Raw genomic sequence first — 13,155 nt, 5'->3', positions numbered from 1 at the left:
TCTCGACAAAGGATAATTGTAGGACCTTGTGCAATCTGTTTAGAAGCAAGTAGGACCCAGTAACAAATAAACAACTGCTTTTTCAAAAGTGGAATAATGAATAACTGCTCAAAAAATTTTAGAGCTCTAGAATCCTAGCAGTTACTTACTCTGACCATATATTGGTGCCTGCCAAAGGCTCCATTCAGTCTAGTTTTTTGATGGCAGAAATATATAGAAACCTGGGCTTTTTAGGGTCTCAATACTGACAGAAAAATATTGCTGTACAGTCAGCTTTTTCCCAGTGCAAAAGACTATTCTGGGACCACTTGAAAGAAACAGATCCTTATGGGAACCATCAAGATATTCAAGTGGACAATATGAGTTTTCTAAAAACCTAAAAAGGCCAATAAGTCTCAGAACTTTCTGAAATCATGGGGAAGCAAATGCCAGTAATTTATTCTAGACTTTGTCTGGAATCATTTGGGTTTGGATATAGGGAGAGGGTGAAATAACGCAACCCGTGGGCCAGAGTAATTTATAGGCAGAACACCAAGTTGGTTTATTTTCTTATCTAAAAGTCTGGGAATAACTTCCAGTCAGCCTGCTGGTCCCAAATTCATTAGGAGGGAGTTGGTTTAGATAGTTCTATAATGACCACTTTTCCTTCAGAAAAAAAAATTTTTTTTTCTTTTTCTTTTGCATTTGGATCGAGGAAGCATTCAGATACCAAGTCAGGTTCTTGTTAAATATTCTAAACAAACTATATTTGGACAATTTTGTGAAATGTTCCTTGTTTGGAATTAATGAAAAAAAAATCAAATGATGGTGGCTTAGCTGTACCAGATCTAAAACTATACTATAGAGCAGCAGTTACCAAAACTATTTGGTATTGGCTAAGGAATAGATTAGTTGATCAGTGGAATAGATTAGGTTCAAGGGATAAAACAGTCAACAAATATAGCAACCTAGTCTTTGACAAACCCAAAGATCCCAGCTTTTGGGATAAGAACTTACTGTTTGATAAAAATTGCTGGGAAAATTGGAAACTAATATGGCAGAAACTAGGCATTGATCCATACTTAACGCCGTACACCAAGATAAGGTCAAAATGGGTTCATGACCTAGGCATAAAGAATGAAATTATTAATAAATTAGAGGAACATAGGATAGTTTACCTCTCAGACCTGTGGAAGGGGAAGGTCTTTATGACCAAAGCAGAACTAGAGATCATTACTGATCACAAAATAGAAAATTTCGATTATACCAAACTGAAAAGTTTTTGTACAAACAAAACTAATGCAGACAAGATTAGAAGGGAAGCAATAAACTGGGAAAATATTTTTACAGTCAAAGGTTCTGATAAAGGCCTCATTTCCAAAATATATAGAGAATTAACTCTAATTTATAAAAAATCAAGCCATTCTCCAATTGAAAAATGGTCAAAGGATATGAACAGACAATTCTCAGATGAAGAAATTGAAACTATTTCTAGTCATATGAAAAGATGCTCCAAGTCATTATTAATCAGAGAAATGCAAATTAAGACAACTCTAAGATACCACTACACACCTGTCAGATTGGCTAAGATGACAGGAAAAAATAATGATGATTGTTGGAGGGGATGTGGGAAAACTGGGACATTGATTCATTGTTGGTGGAGTTGTGAACGAATCCAACCATTTTGGAGAGTAGTTTGGAACTATGCTCAAAAAGTTATCAAACTGTGCATACCCTTTGATCCAGCAGTGTTACTACTGGGATTATATCCCAAAGAGATTATAAAGAAGGGAAAGGGACCTGTATGTGCACGAATGTTTGTGGCAGCCCTTTTTGTAGTGGCTAGAAACTGGAAACTGAATGGATGTCCATCAGTTGGAGAATGGCTGAATAAATTGTGGTATATGAAAATTATGGAATATTACTGTTCTGTAAGAAATGACCAACAGGATGATTTCAGAAAGGCCTGGAGAGACTTACACGAACTGATGCTAAGTGAAATGAGCAGGACCAGGAGATCATTATATACTTCAACAACAATACTAGATGATGACCAGTCCTGATGGATCAGGCCATCCTCAGCAACGAGATCAACCAAATCATTTCTAATGGAGCAGTAATGAACTGAACTAGCTATACCCAGAAAAAGAACTCTGGGAGATGACTAAAAACCACTACATTGAATTCCCAGTCCCTATATTTATGCACACCTGCATCTTTGATTTCCTTCACAAGCTAATTGTACAATAATTCAGAGTCTGATTCTTTTTGTACAGCAAAATAATGTTGTGGTCATGTATACTTATTGTGTATCTAAGTTATATTTTAATATATTTAAAAAAAAAAAAAAAAAGAAATGTTCCTTGTTTGTTTTATGCAATTTTGTAGTAGAGACAATCATAATTTTTATGTATACAAGAGAGATGGCATAAAATTTTGCCACTTTGCTTTATGGCACTGGGCAAGCAAGCAAAAGAATAATGCTTATGCCTCTCTAGACACCCCAAAAGGGTGACAGGAATGTGTCCAAAACATAGTCCTGCCTATTTGTAGAGAACTACAAATTTCTCAGAGTTGAAAATATAAATGGAAGTTTGGGTTAGGTAGAGAATGCCTTTGTGTATAGTGAACCTGTGAAATCTACTTCTTGGAGAATTATGAGGACCTGCAAGGGAAGTCACTTGGAGACACTGTGGAGCACGTGTAGGTTCCATGTAACTGATTCCAGTCAGTTAAGCACATGTTGAAGAGGAAGTTCTTTTATAGTCTGGATAGGTATTTAAAAATGTTGCCCTTGAGGGATCTCAGTGAATCTTTGAAGCATAGCATCTTGTTTGCTTCTTATTAAAAACAAAAGATCTAGAATATGAAGGGAAAGGAACAAAAGAAATAGGGATAAAGAAGTAATAACATTTCCAGAACTAAAACTATATTATAAAATAGGAGTCATTAAAAAAATCTGATGATAATGATTTAAAAATAGAGAACTAGATCAATGGAAGATATTAGACAAGAGAGAACTGAAAAATGGAACTAACCACCTATTTTTTCACTTAATAACATTTTATTTTCCAATTACATTTAAAGATGATTTTCAGTTTTGTAAGATTTGTAAGTAATGACAACAAACAATTTGATGTACGTTATAGGTGTACAATCATTTTAAACCTACTTCATGTTTCTCATGCTGTGAAAGAAAAATCAAAACAAAAGGGAAAAACATAAAAAGAAAATAACATAAAAGGTGAAAATAGTAACCTTTGATCTACAGTCAGTCTCCATAGATCTTTTTCTGGATGGAGATGGCATTTTCCAACTCAAGTCTATTGGAATTCTCTTGGATCACTATATTGCTGAGAAGAGATAAGTCTGTCATAGTAATTATCACACAGTCTTAACTGTTACTGTATGCAATGTTCTTTTAGTTCTGCTCACTTCATTCAGCATCGGTTCATATAACGGTTTCCAGGCTTTTCTGAAATCAGTCTGCTTATTTCTTATAGAACAATATATCCCATTATATTCAAATACCACAGCTTATTTAGCTATTCCCAACTGATAGCCTCCATTCAGTTTCCATTTCCTTGCCACCACAAAAAGAGCTGTTACAAACATTTTTGCTCATATGGGTCCTTTTCCCTCTTTTATGAACTTTTTGGGATATAGATCCAGTAGTGGCATTGTATCAAAGGGTATGCAGTTTTTTAGTCTTTTGGACATGATTCCAAATTGTTCTTCATAATTACCTAATTTTTGATAAAGTGGAAAATATAAACTAAGAAAAGCTTCTTTATTTGACAAAAAAAACTGCTGGGAAAAGGTGAAAATAGGGTAGTAGAATTTGCACTAGGCTAATACTTAGGCCATTTTTCAGAATACATTCTAATTAGGCTTCTACACATGAATGCCTCTGGGATAAAATGGGAAGAGGTCAGTTTGGGAAAAAAAAACTTTGTATAAATTTTTCTGATGAGATTTGATATCCAATATATATGAACAGTTTGTTGGTTATTGTCCTTTGTTCTCAAAGAGGATCAAAAATGTCAACACTATGTTTGAGTCAAGTAACAGTATATCTAACTGTGGCTGAGCAGAGCAATTTGAGCTCAGAATGCTCTGCCACAGATCAGGCAGAAATAGTCCGTATGAATATTTGAGGTGTCTTCTCTAACTGTGCATCTCACCTTTCTTCTGAGCTACTTCAATTCTGTTTTGTTCATAGAGCACAGCACCTTCTGTGATGAAGGCATGCCATGTTGACTGGTCCTGTGCTAGTGCCTCCCATGTTATGCAAACAAATCTAAAGTTCTTAAAAGAGTCTCCTTGTATCACTTTTTTTGATCACCACATGGGCATTTGCTCTGTATGAGTTCTTCATAAAATGATCTTTTTTTTGCAAATGTATATTTGGCATTCAAACAATGGGACCTACCAATGAAGTTGTACTCTTAGAATTTGAATGCTTGATAGTTTAATTTGAAAAAGTTCCTCAGCATCTGGTATCTTATCCCTACCAGATGATCTTCAGATTCTTCCTAAGACAATTCAAATGGAAGCAATTCAGTTTCCTGGCATGGCACTGCTATACTGACCAAATTTCATAGATGTACAACAGTGAGGTTAGCACACTAGATTTGTACGGTAGACCTTTAGTTTAATAGACAGTCTAATACCTCTTCTCTCCCACACTTTCTTTCAGAGCATCCCAAACACTGAGCTAGCTGTGGCAATGTGTGCTTCAATCTCATTATCAATGTGGACAACCCTGGAAAGTATACTGCCAAGATAAATGAATTTATCTACAGCATTCAAAACTTCCCCATTTGCTGTAACCAATGGTTCCACATATGGATGATGTGGTGCTGACTGATGGACATACATATACATGTAAGTACTTAAATATTTTAGAATATATTTAGAATACTTAAATTTAAATTTAGATATGTTTAAAATATTTAAAAATACTTGTCTTAGTAATGTTAACTTTGGGCATATCTATCTATCCATATAATGTGAATATTATGTATGGTTATATCCATAAGTACTTATGTATGTATATATGTGTATACGTGTGTGTATAAAACTAATAGCTATGTCCCAGTGGATAAGTGGGATAAGTGGTCCAAGATATGAAAAAAAAAAACAATTCCCAAAAGGAGAATTGCAAACTATTTAAAATCACATGTAAGAAAGCTCAACATCATTAGTAATAAGAGAAATACACATCAAAACAGTTCTGAGGTTTCACCTTACTCTGCAAATTGTTAAAGATGACAAAAAAGGGCAATAATCAATATTAGAGGAATTATGGGCACAATAATACATTGTTGTTGGAGTTCTGAAATAGTGCAACCATTTTGGAAAATAATTTGGAATTATACATATAAAATGACTAAATGTCCATAGATTTTGAACTAGAGATTTTATTTTGGGGCTTATGCTCCAAGGAAGTTATTGATAAGAAGAAAATTCCTATAAAACACTAAAATATTCACATTGGTACTTTTTTGTGATAGATAAGAATTAGAAACAAAGTAGATGCCCAGCAAGTGTGGAATAACTAAACAAATTGTGATACATGAATGTAATGGAATATTACTGTGCTGTAAGAAATGATAAACTGATGTAAAGGAAAGCAAGCATGGCCAAGAAAACAATGTACATAATAACTACAATAATATACATGGAAAAAAATCAATCATATACTATGAAATAAAGAATGAATATAACAAAATTGTAAAGATCGAGGATGACTCAAAGAAATATGAGAAGAGACTCCTAATACACTCATCTATAGAAGTGGGAAGTCCTTAGTTATTACACATTGTATAGATTTTGGGACTTTTTCATCAGTTGTGCTGATTTTTTTCCCCCGTCTTAAAAATTACTGTTTATTATATGCTATGGGTTATTTGGGGGGAGAGAAGTAATGACAGTGAAGATAATTATGGTGATTTATGAAATGAAAGGCATGAATAAAAACTTATTATTATATCTTCTTTAGCAATGACTTAAATACATTAACTAAAATATCAACTAAATGAACAGGTAGAACTGAAACAAATCAAATGAATATAATGAAAGGAAGGAATAAAAAAGTAAGAATAAGAAAATAAAGAAAAATTTAGGTAAAAAATGCAGGAATGCATAAATAAGTATCACAAGGTGAAGGAAAAGATAATATCTGGTGATATCATTTTGAAGATGAATAAAAATGATTAAAACAGAATTTATGACTCACATAAAGTAATTGGCAGAACAAAAAAATTTGAATGGTGACAACTCTCACCAAAGAAATTTTAAAATGGAATAATTGATTGGAAATACAATTACATAAAAGTGAAAAGCAGTCTTGAAGAAGACAATGATATTCAAAGAAAACTTGATTTCTACTATGGAAAATAAAATTAGTAAAATGAAGTACATAGCCCCAATATTGGTTTATTAAAAGTGGCATATGTTATATATCAATAAATAGGGTCCTTGTCTCACTTCTTAATTAACTTTATTGAGATTTCCTGCCTAATCCACTTTTCTGACAGAATTGGATTCAGAAGGTAAAAATAACCCAGGAAGAAAAACAAAAATGCAAACAGTTTACAGTCATTTCCCAGTGTTCTTTCTTTGGGTGTAGCTGCTTCTGTACACCATTGATCAATTGAAACTGAGTTAGATCTTCTCTTTGTTGAAGAAATCCACTTCCATCAGAATACATCCTCACACAGTATCGTTGTTGAGGTAGATAATGATCTCCTAGTTCTCCTCATTTCACTTAGCATCAGTTCATGTAAATCCCTCCAAGCCTCTCTGTATCCATCCTACTGGTCATTTCTTACAGAGCAATAATATTCCATAACATTCATATGCCACAATTTACCCAACCATTCTCCAACTGATGGGCATCTATTCATTTTCTAGTTTCTAGCCACTAGGGCTGCCACAAACATTTTGGCACATACAAGTCCCTTTCCCTTCTTTAGTATCTCTTTGGAATATAAGGCCAGTAGTAGCACTGCTGGATCAAAGGGTCTGCACAGTTTGATAATTTTTGGGGCATAATTCCAGATTGTTCTCCAGAATGGTTGGATTCGTTTACAAGTCCACCAACAATGCATCAGTGTCCCAGTTTTTCCACATCCCCTCCGACGTTCATCATTATTTTTCCCTCTCATCTTAGCCAATCTGACAGGTGTGTAGTGGTATCTCAGAGTTTTCTTAATTTGTGCAAATATTCATTTCATCATTACATTATAAGTTAGTACTCCGATGTCTCATGCAATTTGATTCTTGAAACATCTCTTGGGCATTCTGGATTGGGTCTGTTTTTAGAGCAACTCTAAAAAGCATTGCTTCTCCTAAAAGACCTGCTTTTTTTGGTTCAGGTTACTTGAAAAAAATGCTTAGATGTTTCTTTTAAAATCTGTCAGTAACTAGACAATTTAGTACAACCTCTAATCCTGTTAATAATAGAGCTATAAGAAGAACATCAAATTAGGAATTCATAGTTCATTTAAAATTTAAGTTTTTACATACTTCTTGCTATTTCTATCTTTATCCCAAACCTGTACCTGATATAGATTCTGCCACCAACAAGCAGAAGGAAGAATCTTAAAAAGAATCTATGAAAATCTGAGTTGTAAAATGAGTTCTTCTGGTTAAAGATTTCATATTTATCAAAGTAACTACATTGGTTAGTTGTTGAACTTCATACTCAAAGAGGACCAAAAATAGTATCACTATCTTAAAGCCAAGTTATAGTGTCTGACTATGAAAGATAAGAGCAATAGGAGCTTGGCTTGCTCCACCATAGGTCTGGCACAAATAATTCATGTGCACAATTGGGAACGAATTTTCTAAATCTGAGCACCTCACATTTCTTTTGAGTTACTTTGATTCTGCTTTGTCCTTACAACAGAGCACCTTCTTTGATGAGGGCATACCATGCTGACTAGTCCTGCACCAGTGTCTCCCATGTTGTGCAATCCAGAGTTACTCAGAGAGACCTTGAGAGTGTTCTTGTATCACTTTTTCTGACCTCCATCTGAGCTCTTGCGTTGTATGAGTTTTCTGGAAAATAGTCTTTTAGGCAACAATACATTTGGCATTCAAATAACATGGCCAGCCCATCAGAATTGTGCTCTTTACAGTAGAGTTTGAATGCTTGGCAATTTAACTCAAGAAAGGACCTCAGTATCTGGTACCTTATCCTTCCAAATGATCTTCAGAATCGTCCTAAGAAAATTCAAATGGAAATAATTCAATTTCCTGGCTTGGTGCTAGTATATTGTTTTCATTTCATAGACATACAACAATGAAATCAGTACAATGCCTTTGTAGACCTTTAGATTTTTAGGAAGCCTAATACCTCTTCTTTTCTGCACTTCCTTTGTAATCTCCCAAACACTGAGATAGCTTTGGCAATGTGTCCATCCGTAGACAATATGTTGTCAAGATAAGTGAACTTATCCACAGTATTCAAAACTTCTACATTTGCTGTAATTGATGGTCTCATGTATGACTGATGTGGTATTGGCTGGTGGAACACCTGTGTTTTCTTGTTATTATCTGCTAGGTCAAAATTAGGACAAGCAACAGAAAAGTGACCTATACTTTGTTGCATTTCAGCTTCAAAGGCTACATTGAGTGCTCAAACATCTGTGAACAAAAAATCATGCACCAACTCTCTTGACTTATAGTCTTTTCAGGTTAAAATAATTTACCATCAGTGTGGTAATTGATCTTTCTGCCATGTTCTTATTCATTGAAGATGTCTGATAACATTTCTGAAAATAGCATGTTAAAAACCATAGGAGCCAACACAGAGAATTGCTTTGTTCCACTAGTGACTAGCAAAGTGCAAGAAAACTTTTGATTACCCAGAGCTCAGGCAAGCATGCCATCATGAAACTGATGAAATTCCCCAAGCAACTAAATTTTGACATAATTTTCCCATAAGCCCACATGACTGACAGTATCAAAGACTTTGCTCAGATAAAGGAAAGTTGTTTTGCTCCTGGAATTTTTCCTGGAGTTGTTGGGTAGCAAACACTATAGTGACTATTTCGCGGTCCTTTCTGAAGCCAAAGCAGAAATGTGAGCTAAGTTTAAGTGTTTTCTAAATTGACATGAACTCCATTATCACTTGACTTTTTAAGGTAAGTATTCATTTATTTCATTTTTCATATTAGATTTAAACCTCATAAAAGGAAAAACTTCTGTTTCATACTTTTAACTCTCCTGTGATATGTTAACAAATTGTTTCATTGATAACATTTTAAAAATTCAAATAATGACTGAGAAATGAAAAACTAAATATTAAAGTATCACAGAAGGCAGAACTAAGCCTGAAATCTGTTAAGATTAAGTTTGTTCAAGATTTAACTTCAATATGTATTATTCCAGGAATAACTTCATCATTTTCATGATCACAAATTGTCACATAAACCACTTCTGTACTATAAAGCAAACTTGCAGATTATCTTTTCTTTGTCAAAGAATATTTATAATAGAAGAGGGCATCTCATTTTCTCCAAAAAATCAGTTCATGAGGTCTTTCAAAAGGCTGATAAGATTTTATGACTTTGCTTAAGCTGATGGCCCCTAAGAATTTGGTAAGTTTACAAATAAGGAGATTTACAAACTCTCTCTGTCTCTGTCTCTCTCTCCTTTCCTAAAAAATAATAATTATTCTTCCCCTTTAAAATATACCCAATTAAATACTTTCAGATTTTAACATTCTATAATAGCTGCTAGTGACTTAATTAATAATTTCATGATGTCCAAATCAAAAGGAGTTCGATTATTCAATGACACAACCTTATCATCATTTTAACAGCATTTATCATTAATCTAAAGCATGAAACAAAACTAACTACTAGTCATATGACATTGAATCAGTGAAATGCATTTTCAAATCATCTTACATAGAAAACTATCTTATCAACTTTGGCATTTTACACTAATCACACCAAAAATCTAGTGCAGTATTCAATTAAAGAAGTAACAATAATTAATATTTATATAGTGTTTACTGCATGCCAGGCATTATGTTAAGTACTTCACAGTGATGTGGTTTTGGAGGAGGGTGTTATTTTTATCCTTTTTATGGATTAGTTAATTTAAATAAACAGAGAAGGGGTTACTTGCCTAAATCATATACCTAACAAATTTACCGAGAGATCAGATTTTTTAACTCATATTCTCCTTAATCCATGCATTTTCAGTATTTTGCTTTCATGTCAAATCCTAATGATAAAAAAGGCACAAAAATTCTTTGAAGAGAACTCCTTAAAAAGCAGACTTAGACAAATAGAAAAAGAAATACAGAAATTCACTGAGGAAAATAATTCTTTACAAATTAGAATTGAGCAAGAAGATACTAATGACTTCATGAAACTTCAAGAAACAACAAAATGGTCAAAAGAATGGAAAAAGTACAAGAAATATGTAAGAAAGAGTGTTGATATCTTAGACCTACTAGTTACCTCCTACAAGAGATCCTAAAATGAAAATCCCCAGGAATATTCTAGCCAAATTCCAAAGCTGCCAAGTCAAGGAGGAAATATTGCAAACATCTATAAAGAATTCAAATATCATGGAACCACACTCAAGATTTAGTGAATTCCATGCAAAAGAAGCAAAAGACTTAGAATATGATATACTGGAAGGTAAAGGATTTAGGATTACAGCCAAGAGTAACCTACCCAGCAAAACTGAATGTAATACTGTAAAGGAAAATGCATATGTAAGGAAATAAAGGACTTTCAAGTATTCCTGATGAAAAGACCAGAGCTGAATAGAAAGTTTGACATCCAAACAGAAGACTCAAGAGAAGAATAAGAAGGTAAACATGAAAGAGTAATATAAAGAATTCAATAAAACAGTTAAAAGAAGCTCACATAAACAAGCCATGAAGGAGAGTCAATTATGTTGGCATTATAGCTAAAAGAAAAAAAATGAAGAGGGAAAAAGGACACATTTGGGAAAGGGGGATGAGTTATATTCTTGCTTTTTGAACTGTTTTTTTTTCTGTCTGCTTGTAATATTTTTTCCTTAGTCTGATAATTCTGAAATTTAGCCACAATATTCCTTGGAGTTTTTATTTTAGGGTATTTTTCAGAAGGTATTTGATGAATTCTTTCAATGCCTACTTTAACCTTCTGATTCTATTACATCTGGGCAGCCCTCTTTGATGATTTCCTGTAAAATAGTATCCAGGCTCTTTTTTTCATCATAATTTTTGGGAAGTCATTCAATAATACTCAGATTATCTCTCCTAGATCTATTTTCCAGGTCTGTTGTTTTTCCAAGTAGATATCTAACATTTTTTCCTAATTTTTCATTTTTTTGGTTTTGCTTGACTGATTCTTGATGTCTCAATGAATCATTCATTTCTATTTGTTCAGTTCTGATTTTTAATGAGTTATTTTCTTCATTAGCTTTCTTTACTTCTTTTTGTATATGTCCAATTGAGTTTTTAAATGAGTTGTTTTGCTCTATGGAATTTTTTCCATTTCACTAATTTTTTTTTTTTTTACTGAATTATTTTCTTTTTCCAATTCACAAATCCTACTTTCTTGGGAGTTCTTTATCTTTTCCAGTTCATAAATCCTACTTTCCTGGGAATTCTTCACCTTTTCCAATTCACAAATTCTGTTTCCCTGCACTTCCTGGGAGTTCTTTACCTTTTCCAATTCACATTTCAGGAAGTTGTTATTCTCTTGCAGAGCTTCTCTTTCCTTTCCCCATTTTTCTTCTAGCTCTCTTTTAAGATTTTATATAGTTTCTTCTAGAAGAGCCTTGTGTGATGGGGACCAGGTAACATTCCCCCTTTGCAGTTTTGTCTGGAGACTGGATGCTATTAGTCTCCTTGGGTTGAAAACCTGCTCTCTTTCTGTATAGAAGTTATCTATCTTCCTTTTGATTTTTTTTTACTCATTGTTTTTTAAAGCCTGTAGGGTCTGCCTTCAGGGCAAGATGGTTACCAGCTTCCTCTACAGAGCAGGGATAGATATATGGACAGTAGTTATCCTGCCAATGGGCTGCAAAGAGGGGCCAGCTCTGGGAAAAGCTCCATACTGGAAGTGACTCAGGCCTGGGTCCCATAGGCTGAGCCAGAAGTGCCCTACAAGGAGTCCCGCTGTGAGGATTAGCAACTGCCTTGGGGCTAGAGGCTGAGCAGCGAAAGTATCATGCCCCTCCCCCCAAAAGCCCACTTTGGATATTAGCAGTTGCCCTACTCCTCATGGCACTGGAAGTGTCTCTGCCAGGGGAGCACAGTCTCATTGTGGAAATTCTATTGCCCCAGGCTAAGCCCCCCACTGGGCAGATTAGAGACTACCCTGGGCTGCACCCCCCTGCTGTGCAGATTTGTGACTGCCCTGGGAGAAAGTCCTGTGCTGCAGAATGCCACTGCACAGCTGTGTTGTGATCTGTGCTGAGTCAATCGGTTCCGGTTTTGGGTGGGTATAGCCAGATCCTGTTAGTTTCTGGTGTTTTTTTTTTAGAGTACTCTTTACCTTTGGCTTTAATTTCTCTGCTGGTTTACTGCTTTGCAACCAAAGCGGAACAGCCCAATCTATGGTAGAGTCCTCTCTGTAAATTTTCCAACTACAGAGATCACCCCTGCCCTTGGTCCACTCCAGACACTAGCCTCTGGCTCTATCCCAGCTTGCACTGGTCTGCTCCTGCTTGTTCAGGACAAACCTTTTCTGGGGATCTTCCAGAATATCCTTGGCTGGTAAGTTGTTGTACTTCCAATCTTTGTGAATTTTACCAGTCAATCACTGTTTTTGAGGCTGATTTTAATAATTAGTAATGAGGGTATGTGAGAACCTCAGAAAGTCGCATGTTCCATTTCTGCCATCTTGGCTCTGCCCCCCTAAATTCTTGCTTTTTAAAAAAATATATGTTTTGCATGATTTCACATGTATAACTTTATCATATTGCTTGCTTTCTTAGTAAGTAGGAAATAGCATGGGAAAGAGAGAAATTTGTAATTCAAAATTTAAAAAGAAAAGAATATTTAATAATAAAAAAAACCTAAACTTTTAAAAACAGATATATAGAAAATCAACCTCTGATTTGACTTTGAAATTGTGTTGCTTCCAGCATAAATACTTTCAATGTGTATGTAATCTGGTCTAACTATATAGAAGTTTCTGACTTCATTTTCTT

The sequence above is a fragment of the Sarcophilus harrisii genome, chromosome 5, assembly GCF_902635505.1.
Source record: "Sarcophilus harrisii chromosome 5, mSarHar1.11, whole genome shotgun sequence".
Taxonomy (NCBI): Eukaryota; Metazoa; Chordata; class Mammalia; order Dasyuromorphia; family Dasyuridae; genus Sarcophilus; species Sarcophilus harrisii.
The sequence above is the reverse complement of the archived record's forward strand: the minus strand, read 5'-3'. Positions refer to the sequence as shown.